This window comes from Pituophis catenifer, unplaced genomic scaffold, assembly GCF_029215685.1.
Source record: "Pituophis catenifer annectens isolate HBS135680 unplaced genomic scaffold, rPitCat1.0.hap2 SCAF_2, whole genome shotgun sequence".
NCBI classification, from domain to species: domain Eukaryota; kingdom Metazoa; phylum Chordata; class Lepidosauria; order Squamata; family Colubridae; genus Pituophis; species Pituophis catenifer.
In genome coordinates, this window is record NW_027256882.1 from 55,302,535 (window position 1) to 55,317,047 (window position 14,513).

General features: G+C 39.6%; 1 protein-coding gene across 1 annotated transcript in view; it reads left to right on the forward strand.

Annotated features, from left to right (window-relative positions):
• Positions 1 to 14,513, forward strand: part of MITF (melanocyte inducing transcription factor) — a 197,523-nt gene that overhangs the window by 81,075 nt on the left and 101,935 nt on the right. The gene's annotated exons all lie outside the window — the stretch shown is intronic.

Genomic DNA, 14,513 nt, shown 5'->3' on the forward strand with positions numbered 1-14,513 from the left:
TTTGTTTGTCTATGTTGGGAACAACAGTTTTTGCCAAGGATGTACTCTAGCTTGTTTCACTAACAATAAGCTTAATGTCATAGTCAGGGTTCATAACTGCCAAGCTCCTACTGGCCCTTTTAAGCTGGTGAGAACTTGCCTCTTCCATGGTCACTTACATGTGGGCTGCACAGTGGTGAAATGTAAAATTTGTTGCTATCGATTCTGTGGGCGTGGCTTGGTGGGGGGGGGTAATGTTACTGGGTGGGCGTGGCCAACGTTGTTTTTTTTTAAACTTTTTTGAAGCATTTTTTTACAACCCATTCAGGCGAATAGGTTGTAAAAAACCTATTTAAAAGTAAAACCTTTTAAAATCTTTAAAAACCTTTTAAAAGTAAAAAAAAAGGCTCTGATGATCACAGCTGTGGCACGTGATCGTCAGAGCCCTTTTTTTAACCCTTTAAAAGCATTTTTTTACAACCTACAGTATTTGCCCAAATAGGTTGTAAAAAAATGCTTTAAAAAAGTAAAAAAAAAAAGGCTCTGATGATTGCATGGCACAGCTAAGCCTTTTTTTTTTACCTTTTTAAAGGAGGAAGTAATGACACCCGGGAGGGTGGGCAGAGCCTCGCGCCACCATCGCTACCGGTTCTCCGAACCACCTGCCACAATTGCTACCGGATCTCTCGATCCGGTCCGAACCTGGAGCATTTCACCCCTGGGGCTGCAAGAAAGACTGGCTAACTGGCTTGCTCAGAAACACCTGACAGTTTCCAAATTGCTTGTCAAGTCTTATGTGGCCTCCTTAGCTTCATGAGTTTATCACTTTTTCAAAGAGTATGAGATCTTTTTTTACAAAACTGGACTATAGTATTCTTTTGGGAGAACAAAAGAGTTTTGCCCCATAAAAAATGCTGGTAGAAACTAAAATATAGAGATAAATTCTGACAACAATATGTTGCTGATGCTGTTTCTATAACTTTTCTGCTGCTTCTGCCAATAAGGGTTTAATGTGGGGTCCTTGCTTTTGTCTGAGCTTGGTTGTTTTCTTGCAAACATTTCATTACCCAATTAGGTAACAGCACCAGTGCTAAAAGGGAGTAGGATTTGCTCTCTGTTATATACAAGTAGCTTGCCCTGTTGTTGGTGGGAGTGTTCTTGGTAGTTCCATGACTGAGGTACTGCTTAATGCCCAGACTTTCTGGGAGGCAGAAACATAATTTTATCACCCATTGACTATGTCCAACTTGTTGTATGTCATCACACTATCATCGCTGCCATTCTGTTGAAGGTTGTTCAAACAATCTTTGTTTTCCGCTTCACCCTGTGCCCTTTTTTCTCTGCCAGTTGGAATCATGAAAGGTTGGAGGTACGGAGTAGGGTGACAGTGGCAAGGAGTTTTCCTGACATGCCAAGCAGCAGTTTCAGGAAGGTTCTCCCCAGCTTTCCTCTGCACCCCTGTGAACATCCAATCTGTCAGTCATTCTGACTGGACACAGGCTTAGCACTTTCAAAAGACAGCTGGACCTGAGTTTCAGAAATAGCCTGATTGACTGTCCCTTTGCTCCAGCTTCCTGTAACTCAGGCAGTTTGACAGGTGCTAAACCTGTTTGTTGAGGCGCACATACATCGCACCTTTTGTTGATGTGTGTGCACACACATGCACAAACAAACAAACAAACAAACAAACAAACAAACAAACAAACACAAAGCTCTATAACTTTAAGTTACAGAGAGAAATTGATGAATTGTCCCACTGGAGGGAAGATGACATTCTCAGTGGGTTGAGAAACAAGGCCAAGGAAAACTACTAATGACTTTCCTGAACTTGTCTTGCACCATCTGCTAGCCTCAGTGTGCTGAGACAGAATAGGGCTTTGTACTCCAATGTAGTCAGATTTCTATTACTAGAACGATGATCATAACCTGAAACAGTTTGAACTTTGCTCTGTATGATCCTCTCAAATGCTTGTGACTGCATCATCATAATATAGATGATACAATGTTCTCAGTGTATTTTTTTTTTCAATACCACCTCGCCTGAAAATCCAATTGTCCATGTATAATACCGTTACAAAATATGTAAAATGCATATAAATTAAATTAACAAAGCCACAGAAAAACATGTTGCTTAAAAAGATGTTGGGAAAGGAGAAGACAGGAATAAAAGCCATTTATACAACAATGATATTTCATAATGAGGTCCCTACCTTGACAAAGTTCTGGAGGCTTTTAAAGATGGAATACTTTCAAAAAGCTTTCAAAAAGTGGTCAAAAAGTCATGGTAGTTGTTTCTTTCCTTGTTTGGTACTGCTCCTCTTAGTTGCAGAGTCAGTTTTCATGATTTTCCTCTCTCCTTCTTTGGATACTTCTAGAAAGGTTCACATTGTGCTGTTTGGGAGGGAAAAATAGCCCAATTCAACAGTCACTCCCTATGGGCTTCCGGTTTGGTTTTCGCCGCTGGCGGACGGTCTTTCGGGGCTGCCAGCCTCGTCGCCTGTAAAGAGCCATTTCTACAGCTGAGAGACGGCTCGAAAAACTCCGTCTCCTTAAGGAGATGTGAGATAGAGCCGGTGAGGACAGGTAGAGTTCTCTGCGAACTCCCCAGAGTTTTTTTTTTTACTCTTGGGGAGGAAGCAGAATGTGGCTCCCTATACAGCTCGCCGTTGCTCCGGGTGTCGGGGGAACTCTGCTTCCTGCAGAGCCAGGCGAAGGGACCAATCCAATCAACTAAATCTAACAGATTGTTCGAACAAATAGGATGAAATCTTGACTTGGGACCCCAAATCGCAAGTATTTCTAACAAATCTTATGAGCGATTTTAAAAGTGAAGGAAAAAAGTTTTTAAAATGGCGACTGGCTGAGGCTTGAGAAGAAGAAAGCTGAAAACGAAAGTCTTTCCGTTTGAATAGCTTAATACATTACAAAGTATCTAGTGCTGGCTAGAACTGAAGAGAAAAATCTCTATTTTAAGTTTCTTTCTTCCTGGAGACTTGATACTGATATTGCTTGGAGAAAAGTCCTTTTTTCTTTTTAAGAAAAAAAAAAGAGTTTGTTTGTGGGGCAGGATGGCGTTGAAACAGACAAAGCCAGACAATCAAGCGGTGGGGGGGGGGTTTCCCCATTTACAAATCATATGAGCAAGTTTTGAGCCTGTAGACTCAGAATGGCTTGGAAGATTTAAAGAAATTTGTTTTGGAGGAGATGGCAAGATATGATGAGATTGTGAACCAGAATCTTGAAAAATTCAGGCAGGAAATTAAAGAGTTGGTACAACTAAAGTATGATAATTTGAAACAAAAAACTTTTTCAGAAATAGTTATAAAGATGGATAAAGATACTAATTTATTAGAGTCTAAAATGAAGGAAGTTGATGATAAGATTTATAATTTGGACAATAAAATACAAGGAATTGAAAATGATTTGATAAATATTCAAGAAAATAGCTCAGAAGTAAAGCCTAAAATACAGAAAGCTGACCACAAGATTTACAATGTAGATAATATAAAACAAAGGATTGAAAGAGAAGTTACAGTGATGCAATACAGGTCCATGGAATTTGCGGTCAGAATGAGGGGACTACAGGAAAATAATAGAGATGACCTGAGAAAGATGTCTGCTGAAGTTCTGGCTGTGATTTTAAAGGTTAGTCCTGAAGAGGTATCCTGCAGGATTGATAAGGTCTACAGAGTAAATTCTTGGGTTGCGAAGCAAAGGCAGTTGCCTAGAGATGTGGTGATTTACTTTACAGATAAAGGAATAAGAAATGATATTGTGCAAAAGTCTTTTAACTCCACTCTAGAAATGTATGGAAGGAAGATTTGGATATATAAAGAGCTGCCGTCCAAGATGTTAAAAGATAGAAAGGAATTCGGATTTTTGGTGACTGAGCTAAAAAAACAAAACATCCCATTTAGGTGGAATGTTCCAGTTGGTATAATATTGAGATATCAAGGAGAAAGATATCAATTAGACACTGTTGAAAAGGCGGAAGAATTTTACTACAAGGTTTTTAAAATGGACCCAACATCTCCACGTATGTCATCAGTATCAGGAATACAGGAGGGGAATAAAGAAAAGAATGAACAAGAGACTGAAACCCAGGCTAAGCAGTTGGAGATGGAGGTTATGGAAAAACAACAAGATACAGAGGTTCTTTTAGATGAGCCGCTTCTGGATTCTCCTTCAGAGGTTATAGCTGGATTACCTACAGACATAAGAGAGGCAGCTTTGGATTTTAATGAGATGTCTTATCAAGTTACAGACCAGCATGGAATTCAATCAGCTGATACACAAGTCCTAGAGAGACAACTAGGATGGAGATCTAAACCACAGAAAGCTAAGAAAAGAAGAAGCAGGTCTAACAAAACTAAAAAATTTTAAACTGAACAACAGCTTAATGCCAGTTACTGAAGAGTCGATTAAATATAATAAGCGGGACTTACAGATGGCTGACATATGATATATGAAAATATAATTGAGGCAAATTATTGACTTTCATTATCTTGAGAAGAATAACAGATCTCTGCAGTGCTGGTGCTTTTGGGTAGTGGAAAAAGGCCTCTGAGTGAGTGGATTGGAACTTTCTATTTTGGACTCTTTGAAAAATGGATTACGTATTTGCTGAGTTATGTGGCAAGAGAATTATGGGATTGGGGCATGCAGAAGATCTGGTTGTTATCCCAATTCGGTGGTTGGAATCAACAATCTAGATACAAGATACTACAGAAGATACCATATGGAATATAAATATAAAGTCACTCGGGTGGTTTTTTATATACGAAAACATTTATTATTGAGGAGGACAGACGGTAATGGAAGACACGGAGTATGCTGTTGGTAGCTGAAGCTGATGTTACCCTAACATGGGTGATGGAACTAATAATCTAGTTGAAAGACGTTACAGAAGACACTATATGGATTATAATTTTAAAATCATTTGAGGACTCATATATGGAAATATTTTTGTTAGTTGTGTGGTGTGGGCAGAAGAACAGAGATATTAATATTATGTAAGGTAGACCTGTAGGAAAATGGGTGGAGATGGGTTAGGTTATTGACTGTTTAGTTTAGGAAAAGGGATGTTATGTTATGTTTAGATATAAATATACGTAAAAGATTTGGATTAGGAGATATATGCATGTGGGAAGAAATGGGTAGATTATGAGTTGAATAAACGTTAAATTAGGATTTATTACATAGTTTTATAGTTGAAGGTTGCTTTGAAATGTATAGTTTAGGGGGGAAATAATAATGTTAGAAAGAAATGGTTAGCATGTGGGGGGTGGTGTAAAAGGATGGTAAAGTATTATATAATTTGATATCAATCTGGAGTTAATTTTTGGAGAAGCCATGGGGGGTGGGGAGGGTGAGGGGGGGTTAGGGAGGAGGAGGGGGGAAAAAAGGGAGAAAAATCTGTATTTGTAAAACTTTTTCAATAAAAAAAAAAAACAGTCACTCCCTATGGAATCATTTGCGAGAACAGTTAACTCCAGTATTGTTCAGTAGGGACAAGCAGCTGTCAAGATTATCCAAGTATTCAAGCAAATATTTTTTAAGTGCTGCCATTTCATTGCTTTTAATTCAAAACTTTTAGTTTATTGTTACCTATCCTTCAGCTTTAATAGGTTTTCTTAAGCCTCTTCTCTATGCTGTGCTACTCTTTTGTTTGGTCCCCAAAATTGGGTGCATAAATTAGGCAATCATCTACAGAACAAAGAGTCACAACTGCATTAAGGGATGGTACATAAAGTCACCACTTAAATTTGCCTGCTTATAAAACTGGAATTGAACATACAAAGGGTGTGTTTACAATAGCCTAAATGGTGTAGCTAAGCTTAATGTGAGAATTAGACAATTATTTATTTATTTATTTATTTATTGGTTCGATTTATATGCTGCCCTTCCCTGGAGACTCAGGGCGGCTTACAATGTGTTAAGCAATAGCCTTCATACTTTTGTATATACCTGCTTAGTAGGGCTTTCGGGCCCCCCTAAGCGGTGTTCTTTTTATACAAAGTCAGCTTATTGCCCCCACAATCCGGGTCCTCATTTTACCTACCTCGGAAGAATGGAAGGCTGAATCAACCTTGAGTCTGGTGAGATTTGAACTTGCAGTAATTGCAGGCAGCTGGCAGCTAAGTGCTACTTAACAACACTTTAGTCCGCTGCGCCACCAAGGTTCAATTACCCAAACTATAGTGAAGGCAGAGGTGTTCACATGTTTGGGAAAGGACCTTAAGGAGTCCTTCCCTGAATGTTTTTACAGGGTGGGCAGGATAAGTCAGGTCTGCAACATAACCTGGTCCCATGCTATGTATTTTATTTATTTATTTATTGAATTTATATTTTCGCCCATGGCGACTCAAGGCGGCTTACAAAATATAAAACCACATTTAAAACAATAAAAATTAACAAAAAGAACCAAATAAATTAATATCAAAATCACCTCCCACCTCCCGTCCTAGCAACAGCAGATCACATGAGCCATTTAATGGGCTCCATCCTACTCTGGGTTCCCCAGGCCCGCTGACAGAACCAGGTCTTCAGCGCCTTCTGGAAGAGTATTAGAGTGAGGGCCATTCTAATCTCTGGGGGAATGATGTTCCAGAGAGAGGGAACTACCACGAAGAAGGCCCTTCTTCTGGGTCCCACCAGGTATAACTCTCTTGGGGATGGGACCCGCAACATTCCCTGCCTCCCCGCTCTGATGGGTCAGGTAGATGTGACCAGCAAAAGACGGTCTCTCAGATAACCTGGTCCCAAGCCATTAACGGCTTTAAAGGTGACAACCAGCACCTTGAATTGTACCCGGAAGCAAATCAGCAACCAATGCAGCTCCAATGCAGGAGTTCTTTATAGGTTAAAAATAACCCAGCATTTTGAATTGGGATTAGAAGCCTATTGGTTGCAAAAGTGAATGTAAAATATTATGCTACAATGCCACATTTCACATGCCAGCAATCCTGTTGCTACATTTGGTACAGTTGTGGTTTCCATTGTCTTAAAGGCAGTCTATGTAGAACCCTTTGAAAAATTCAAGCTTGTGGTAATAAGGGCATAAATCACCAAGACTTCCTGATATTGGTCAGAAATGATCTGACCACAGCACACTGTAACATCCTCCACATTCAGAATCCATGTCATCTGCTCCAAAGTAAAACGTTGTTGAGTCTGGGCTGAGATTACCTGGCTGAAGCCCAGGATCATCACAGAGGCCTTGAAATCCTAAAACAATCTTGATCTCACCTCCAAGGTATGGTGGTTAAAGTCCCCAGCGTCCCAAAATATGGTGGATTCCCAACACCAGCCTGGCAAAGGAGTGTATAAACTCCAAGAAAACTGGTGCTGGGACACCAACAGCTCTAACTTTTCTCTATAGTCCAATTGTACAGATTATCTAACTAGCAGTGTTACTGGTTATTACTAAGGTCTCATGAATTATTACAATTCCCTGCCGCATGCTATTGGGTTAGAAGATAGGACCTGTATCAATGTGTGAATCCCTCTTCTTCTATAATGGTCTATCCAGCAGTATTGCCCTGCCGCACCTTTCTCAGCCCATCCCTTTCTCAAGTATAATCTTTGTGCTAGAACTGATTACCCCCCGCCCCCCTTAATAAGAAATAAGAAATAATCCATATTGGAAGAAAAATGGGATGGAGCAGAGCAGCCTAGCTTATTACACATTTGATAAAACTATCTACTACTGAAATATAATCATTCATCAGTTGGCTTGATAAAGATCTAGTTTGTGATGACTGCCAGGAATTCCAAAAATGGAAGGATTGAGAACTATGTAGAAGATCAAAATACATGGCTGATGAATCCCATTAGGGCTACAGCATTGCATAACAAGCAAGTCCTCTCAATGTAAGTACATTCAGGGGTGAAATCCAGTAGGTTATGACAGGTTCTGGAGAACCGGTAGCGAAAATTTTGAGCAGTTCGGAGAACTGGCAAATACCACCTCTGGCTGGCCCAAGAGTGGGGTGGGAATGGAGATTTTGCAATATTCTTCCCCCAGGAGTGAGGAGGGAATGGGGATTTTGCAGTATCCTTCCCCTGCCATGCCCACCAAGCCACGTCCGCCACACCACGCCCACCAAGCCACGCCCACAGAACCGGTAGTAAAAAAATTGGATTTCACCACTGAGTACATTGCTGTATTATTTTTTTTAAATATAAGCAACCGTAACTAAAATACAAGTCAGTAAACGGGGGTCCCACAAAAAGTAAAAGTGGTTATGATCGGAGTGATTTGTACCCCCTCCTCCTTATTTTAAGATACAATTAATCTGGCTGCATTCTGCTGTTGACTGATCTGATCTGTTTTTAGAAACGAGCCATTTCCACACTTATCCTATACAGATAATATGAGTAAGAAACAGGGTAGATAGTGAATCAGCTTCAGATAACCAATCGTTTGCACTTAGCTTAGATGTCTCTTTTTCAGAAAAGAGAAACAGCACAATTTTCAGCGTTTCAATCTTTCTTGATTAAAGCAGATTTCCCCACTGCCCCAAACGTTTGCATAGTGTTATGCTGTATATTCTATCCTACAACAGTTATTAGCGCATTGTCCATTAGCTTGAAAAAGCTAAGCAGGATAAATATCGTATTAGTATTTGGATGGGAGACTACAGTAGGAGTGCAGGCTAGAGTGACACTTTTTTTTCATCCTGGAAAAAATAATAATAATACAAGAAGCCATTTCAACAAAAACAACCTGGACACCTATGGTACTCTTGTATGTATTCTTTTAAAAAAATGAAAATCTCAAAAGCTTTTTTTATTGGTGTAATTCTCTATCTATTTTATACATTCCATTTTTGGGGGTATGATCCACAGCTTATCCATTTCATATTCTGTTTTGAAGAGATATACCTCCTCCCAGGAAAAGCTGCATTTGTCGTGATTCAAAAATGCAACTCACAGTAATGATGCTCAGGATACTTTGTGTACTTTTGCTTACATTTATTTATTTATTTATTTATTTATTTATTTATTTATTTATTTATTTATTTATTTATTTATTTATTTAATTTCTATACCACCCTTCTCCCAAAGGACTCAGGGCGGTGAACAGATTAAGATTTCATATACATATAATATATATATATATATATATTTATAAACAGTAAATAATAAATTGAGTCAACTTGGTGTATCTGCTAAGACCTTGGCATAGAATTTAGATGTTTATGCTAGCCCTGCTTGTTGAAACAGAAAGGTCTTCAGGGCACGTCGGAAAGTGCGAAGATCTGGGATTATTCGTATTCCAGGGGGTATTTTGTTCCAAAGAGTAGGTGCCCCCACAGAGAAGGCTCTCTCCCTTGGAACTACTAGACGACATTGTTTTAATGATGGTACTATGAGTAGGCCTACTCTGTGAGAGCGTATTGGTTGGTGGGAGGTTATCGGTTGCAGCAGGTGGTCTCGTAAGTACTCAGGTCCTAAGCCATGGAGCACTTTAAAGGTAAGAACCAACACCTTGAAGCGCACTTGGAAGGCCACCGGAAGCCAGTGCAGCTCGCGTAGAAGAGGTGTTACATGTGAGCGCCATGTTGCTCCCATAATTACTCGCGCGACCGCATTCTGGACCAGTTGGAGCTTCCAGGTGCACTTCAAGGGGAGCCCCATGTAGAGAGCATTGCAGTAGTCAAGTCGGGAAATGACGAGGGCTTGAGTGACTGTGTGTAATGAGTCCCGGTCTAGAAAGGGACGCAATTGGCGAATCAGGCGAACCTGATAGAAAGCTCCTCTGGCCACAGCTGTTATATGATCTTCTAAAGAAAGTCGTGCATCCAGGAGGATGCCTAAATTGCGAGCTTTCTCTGCGGGGGTCAATGACTCGTCCCCAATAGTTAGTGATGGGACTAACTGGCTGTACCGGGACGCTGGCAGCCACAGCCACTTAGTCTTGGAAGGGTTGAATCAAAGCCTGTTTCTCCCTATCCAGACCCGTACGGCCTCAGGCAGTACATGACACAAAAGGTTTGTTTTGTTTTATTATAGGTGTGGGCCAATTTCAGGCCTGTTGGATTCTGTTTTATTTGTTCATTATGTTTGCCTTTTTTGGCTTCCTAAGCATTAAAGACAGTTTACATCAGTAAAACAAAAACAAAACAAAATATGAATTAGTAAAATCTATACTATTTAAATTGTATCATTAATAGCAACATCGGTAAACTCAGCTAAAAAATTGGTGAAAGAGATATGTTTCTGCCAGTTTCCTAAATCCTGGGGGGGGGGCATAACTCTCTAGAGAGTATTATATAGGGCAAAGATGAGCAATTGTGGACTTCAACTCCCAGAATTCCTGAACCAACAAAGGACCAGTTACTCACTCCTGATATAGGCAGTGGTGGGCTGCTGCCGGTTCAGACCGATTCAGGGGAACCAGTAGTTCCGACCAGTGGCTGGGCCCACCTGCCCGCCCTGGTGCTATCACGTCCTATATAATCACCGTTTTTTTGAATAATGGAAGTTGTGTAGAAGAACCTCAGAGTGAAAAATTACTGAAACTGAATAGTTAGATCTTTTGCTGGAGCCCCTTTACAGAATTGTTCTATTTATTTTAGTGTATTGCATTCTCAGTTTTGATATCTGGAACGAGCTCCCCCCAGAGATACGGAAGATCCCAGACCTGCGCACGTTTCGCCGTGCTCTCAAAACTTTTCTATTTCAGCAAGCTGGCCTGGCCTAACTCCCATCTTTTAAATTTCTTAAATTTTTTAATTTGTGATTTTATAAATTGGGTGTTTTAATCTGTGTTTCGGCCGAAATATTTAATAATTTTAAGGGATTTTTTTAATATTTGTATTATCTGTATTTTATCTTGGCTGTTCACCGCCCTGAGTCCTTCGGGAGTAGGGCGGTATAGAAATTTGATTAATAAATAAATAAATAAATATCACCCATATTAAATAGGAAAAGGACAATGGAACATGAGTTGGGGTGCCTGAACTAGTTTCTGGGCTGAGATGGTACCCCCCATTTTCAAGTAAACAGCACTTTTAGTGAGCATGCATACTTTTAAATTGAAATTCTTTAATTAGTCAAGTTGGAGAGAGCAAAGAGATTTTTTTGAAAAGCGGAAATCTCTGTAGTTTGAAAGTAGCCAAGTTGCTTAAAAATGATGACAACATACAGCAAGAATGATTTTTGCTATTTCATTAGAATTAGAAAAGAAGAGGGAATTTTGGACTGATTAAACTATGTATTCATAGCAATGGATGTGAGCAGCATAGTGGCCCTAATGGTGAAGACGCGCACCTCCTACATGGAAGTTCCATCCTAGATAGCAGCAGATGTTTCTGTCTTAGGTCAAAAGGAAAAAAATTTCTGCTTCGAACTCCATGGAGGAGTCAGGAAGGACATCCAGCTAATAAACCATCAGTTTCACCCAGTCGTCCTGACTCTCCCCCCAATTAAGGGACTACAGGGTCGTAAAAGGAAAAAAGAACTCATAACAATGGATGCTCCGCCATTCTGGCAGTGGTAGGACTCATGTAGGACTTCTAGGGCATGAAATTGCCCAAGGTCAAGTCCTCCCCACATCATATATGATCTTCTCAAAGGCTTCTTAAGGTTTCCCCTTATGTGTGCAAAACCCCTTTGCTTCCTTGAAAACCCCTACAGAAATGTTAAAAGTCCATGCATGCTAGACATTCAAATAAAGATATTCATTCATTTATTTGTTCGTTCGTTCGTTCGTTCGTTCGTTCATCCTTAAACCTTTCTAACATCATTTAACATCCTTTCTTTGGCCTGTTTCATTTATGCCTGTTTAATGACCTTCTATTTGTCTCCTTTTCTCTTTTTCTTTAGGGCTCAGTTTTTTTCCATTTTGTGTCTGTGCTTCTTTTCCACACCTGAAAAAAGATGTGTTTTTAGAGCTGGGCGTACATTTTAAGAATTATGCCCTCTCTGCCTCCCCCATCCATCCATCCATCCATCCATCCATCCATCCATCCATTTTCATTACACATATGATTTTTAAGTTTACTTTATATTTGAAGCATGATATCTGGAAAACTTTTAAGTCAGGGTCCCCAACCTTTTTGGTTCTGTGGACCAGCTCAGTGGTGGTGGCTTTGGAGTTTGGGCAGCGGGGGAGAATGGTTTTGTGCACACAACCTAAATCCTATGCATGCACAAATGAAACTTCATGTGCTCATCTGTTGCTTCAGCAGCCCAGTTCCTATCGGTCCATGGCCCTGATCGATTGCGCGCTCTCTCTCTCTCTCTCTCTCTCTCTCTCTCTCTCTCTCTCTCTCTCTCTCTCTCTCTCTCTCTCTCTTCCATTTTAAAGTCCTTCAAAATAGTTTATTTGATGCAGGAAAAGACTACTGCAAGAGCAGTATTACAACCATTTGCTTTCTAGGTTCTAGATTTGTTACTGGGAAGGTAAGTACTGTAAGTGCACTAGCATTCTTGGGAAGCATTTGTCTTATGGGCTGAAGTTTTTATCACTTTGCAGGTAATTATCATAAAAGGATAATCAGAGTGTGTTTATTTTAAAAAAATGTTGCAGTGGATGAATCCTTTTTTTTTTTTTTAATTTGATTTATATGCCGCCCTTCTCCGGAGACTCAGGGCAGCTTACAATGCGTTAAGCAATAGCCTTCATACTTTTGTATATTTATACAAAGTCAGCTTATTGCCCCCACAAACTGGGTCCTCATTTAACCTACCTTAGAAAGGATGGAAGGCTGAGTCAACCTTGAGCCTGGTAAGATTCGAACCTGCAGAAATTGCAGGCAGCTGTGTTAATTACAGGGTGCATTAAACCACTGTACTACCAAGGCTCTTTTTATGTTTGGGAGGGACATTAAAAAATTCAGTCAGGTTTTCAATGCTTTTTATTCTTGTACTCTTATTTCATTAGGTACCAGGATCAAGAGGTATCAGGTCTGGTCTTCAAAAATCTAGACAACCAATAAATCACAGCAAACTGTTTTTTTTTTTTTTTATTGCAATCATGTTGGTGGTCTTAATATTTGCAAACCAGATCTGGTAGCCCTGTATCTTAACCACCACATTTCTCTCTCACACACACTGGCCTAAAGTACAAGGAGTTCTTCCAAGTAGTGCATCTCTTTCCTTCATTTAGGCTGTGATTAAAAGCTTCAGTGGTCTTGTGACCAAAAATAAATGTTTTTCTCCAAGCCATTATATGGAAGTAGAATATTCTGACTCCTTTGTTGAAATTTGTTGGTCACCACCTTTAAAGCACTCCATGGCATGGGACCTGGGCATTTGCAGGACCGCCTTCTGCCGCCGATAGCCTCCCACTGACCAGTACGCTCCCACAGAGAGGGACTCCTCAGGGTGCCGTCAGCCAGGCAATGTCGGGGGAGGGCCTTCTCTGTGGCAGCTTCTGCCCTCTGGAACGATTTGCCCCCGGAGATACGAAGGATATCGGATCTCCGGGTTTTTCGCCGTGCCCAAAAACTTTTCTTTTCCATCAAGCAGGGCTGGCGTGAAACACCCCCCCTTTTTTAGTCTTTTTTAGTTTTTTAAATTGTCAAATGGGTTTTAGTTTTCAATGTTTTAAATTTTTGGGCCACAGTTATTTAATTCTTTTAATAATTTTAAATTTTGTATTGATATGTGTTTTAGTTCTGGCTGTGCACTGCCCTGAGTCCACTAGGAGAAGGGCGGGATATAAATTGAAATAATAATAATAATAATAATAATAATAATAATAATAATAATAATAATAATAATAATAATAATTATTATTATTATTATTATTATTATTATTATTATTATTATTATTATTATTATTATTATTATTATTATTATTATTATTACAGGCATTGAAATGATTTTGTGATTTCACAATGCCAAGTTGAAATAATTAACCGAGATGGGTTGTATAGATACATTTACATCTCATGACTTTGTGTTTTATGCTAGAAGGTAATTTTTACAGAATTTATTTTAATTGAAATAATTTGGGCCTTTTTATTTTGAGAACCTTCGGAAACTTTTCTGTCACTAATACCCAGGAGAAAGGAAGGAAGGAAGGAAGGAAGGAAGGAAGGAAGGAAGGAAGGAAGGAGAGAGGGAGGGAGAAGGAGAAAGAAAAAAAGAAAGAAAGAAAGGAGGGAGGGAGGGAGGGAGGGAGAAAAAGAAAGGAAGGAAGGAGGGAGGGAGGGAAGGAGAAAGAAACAAAAAAGAAAGAAAGGTGGGAGGGAGAAAAAGAAAGAAAGAGGGAGGGAGGGAGGAAGGAAGGAAGGAAGAAGAAAGAAAGAAAGAAAGAAAGAAAGAAAGGAAGGAAGGAAGGAAGGAAGGAAGGAAGGAAGGAAGGAAGGAAGGAAGGAAGAAAATTTTTTTTTTAAAAAATGACTGAATGGGAATATAGTTCATGTTGGGTTTAAGGGCTTTTTTATGTACAGCAGCATGTATTACTCATTTACTTTAATTTTGCAGAAGTTCTCCAGCATAGTCGCAAAGATTAGGAAGTAGATAGTAGGAACAGAAGCAGACAGCTTTTGGACACTGATACTTAGCGAACTGTCCAT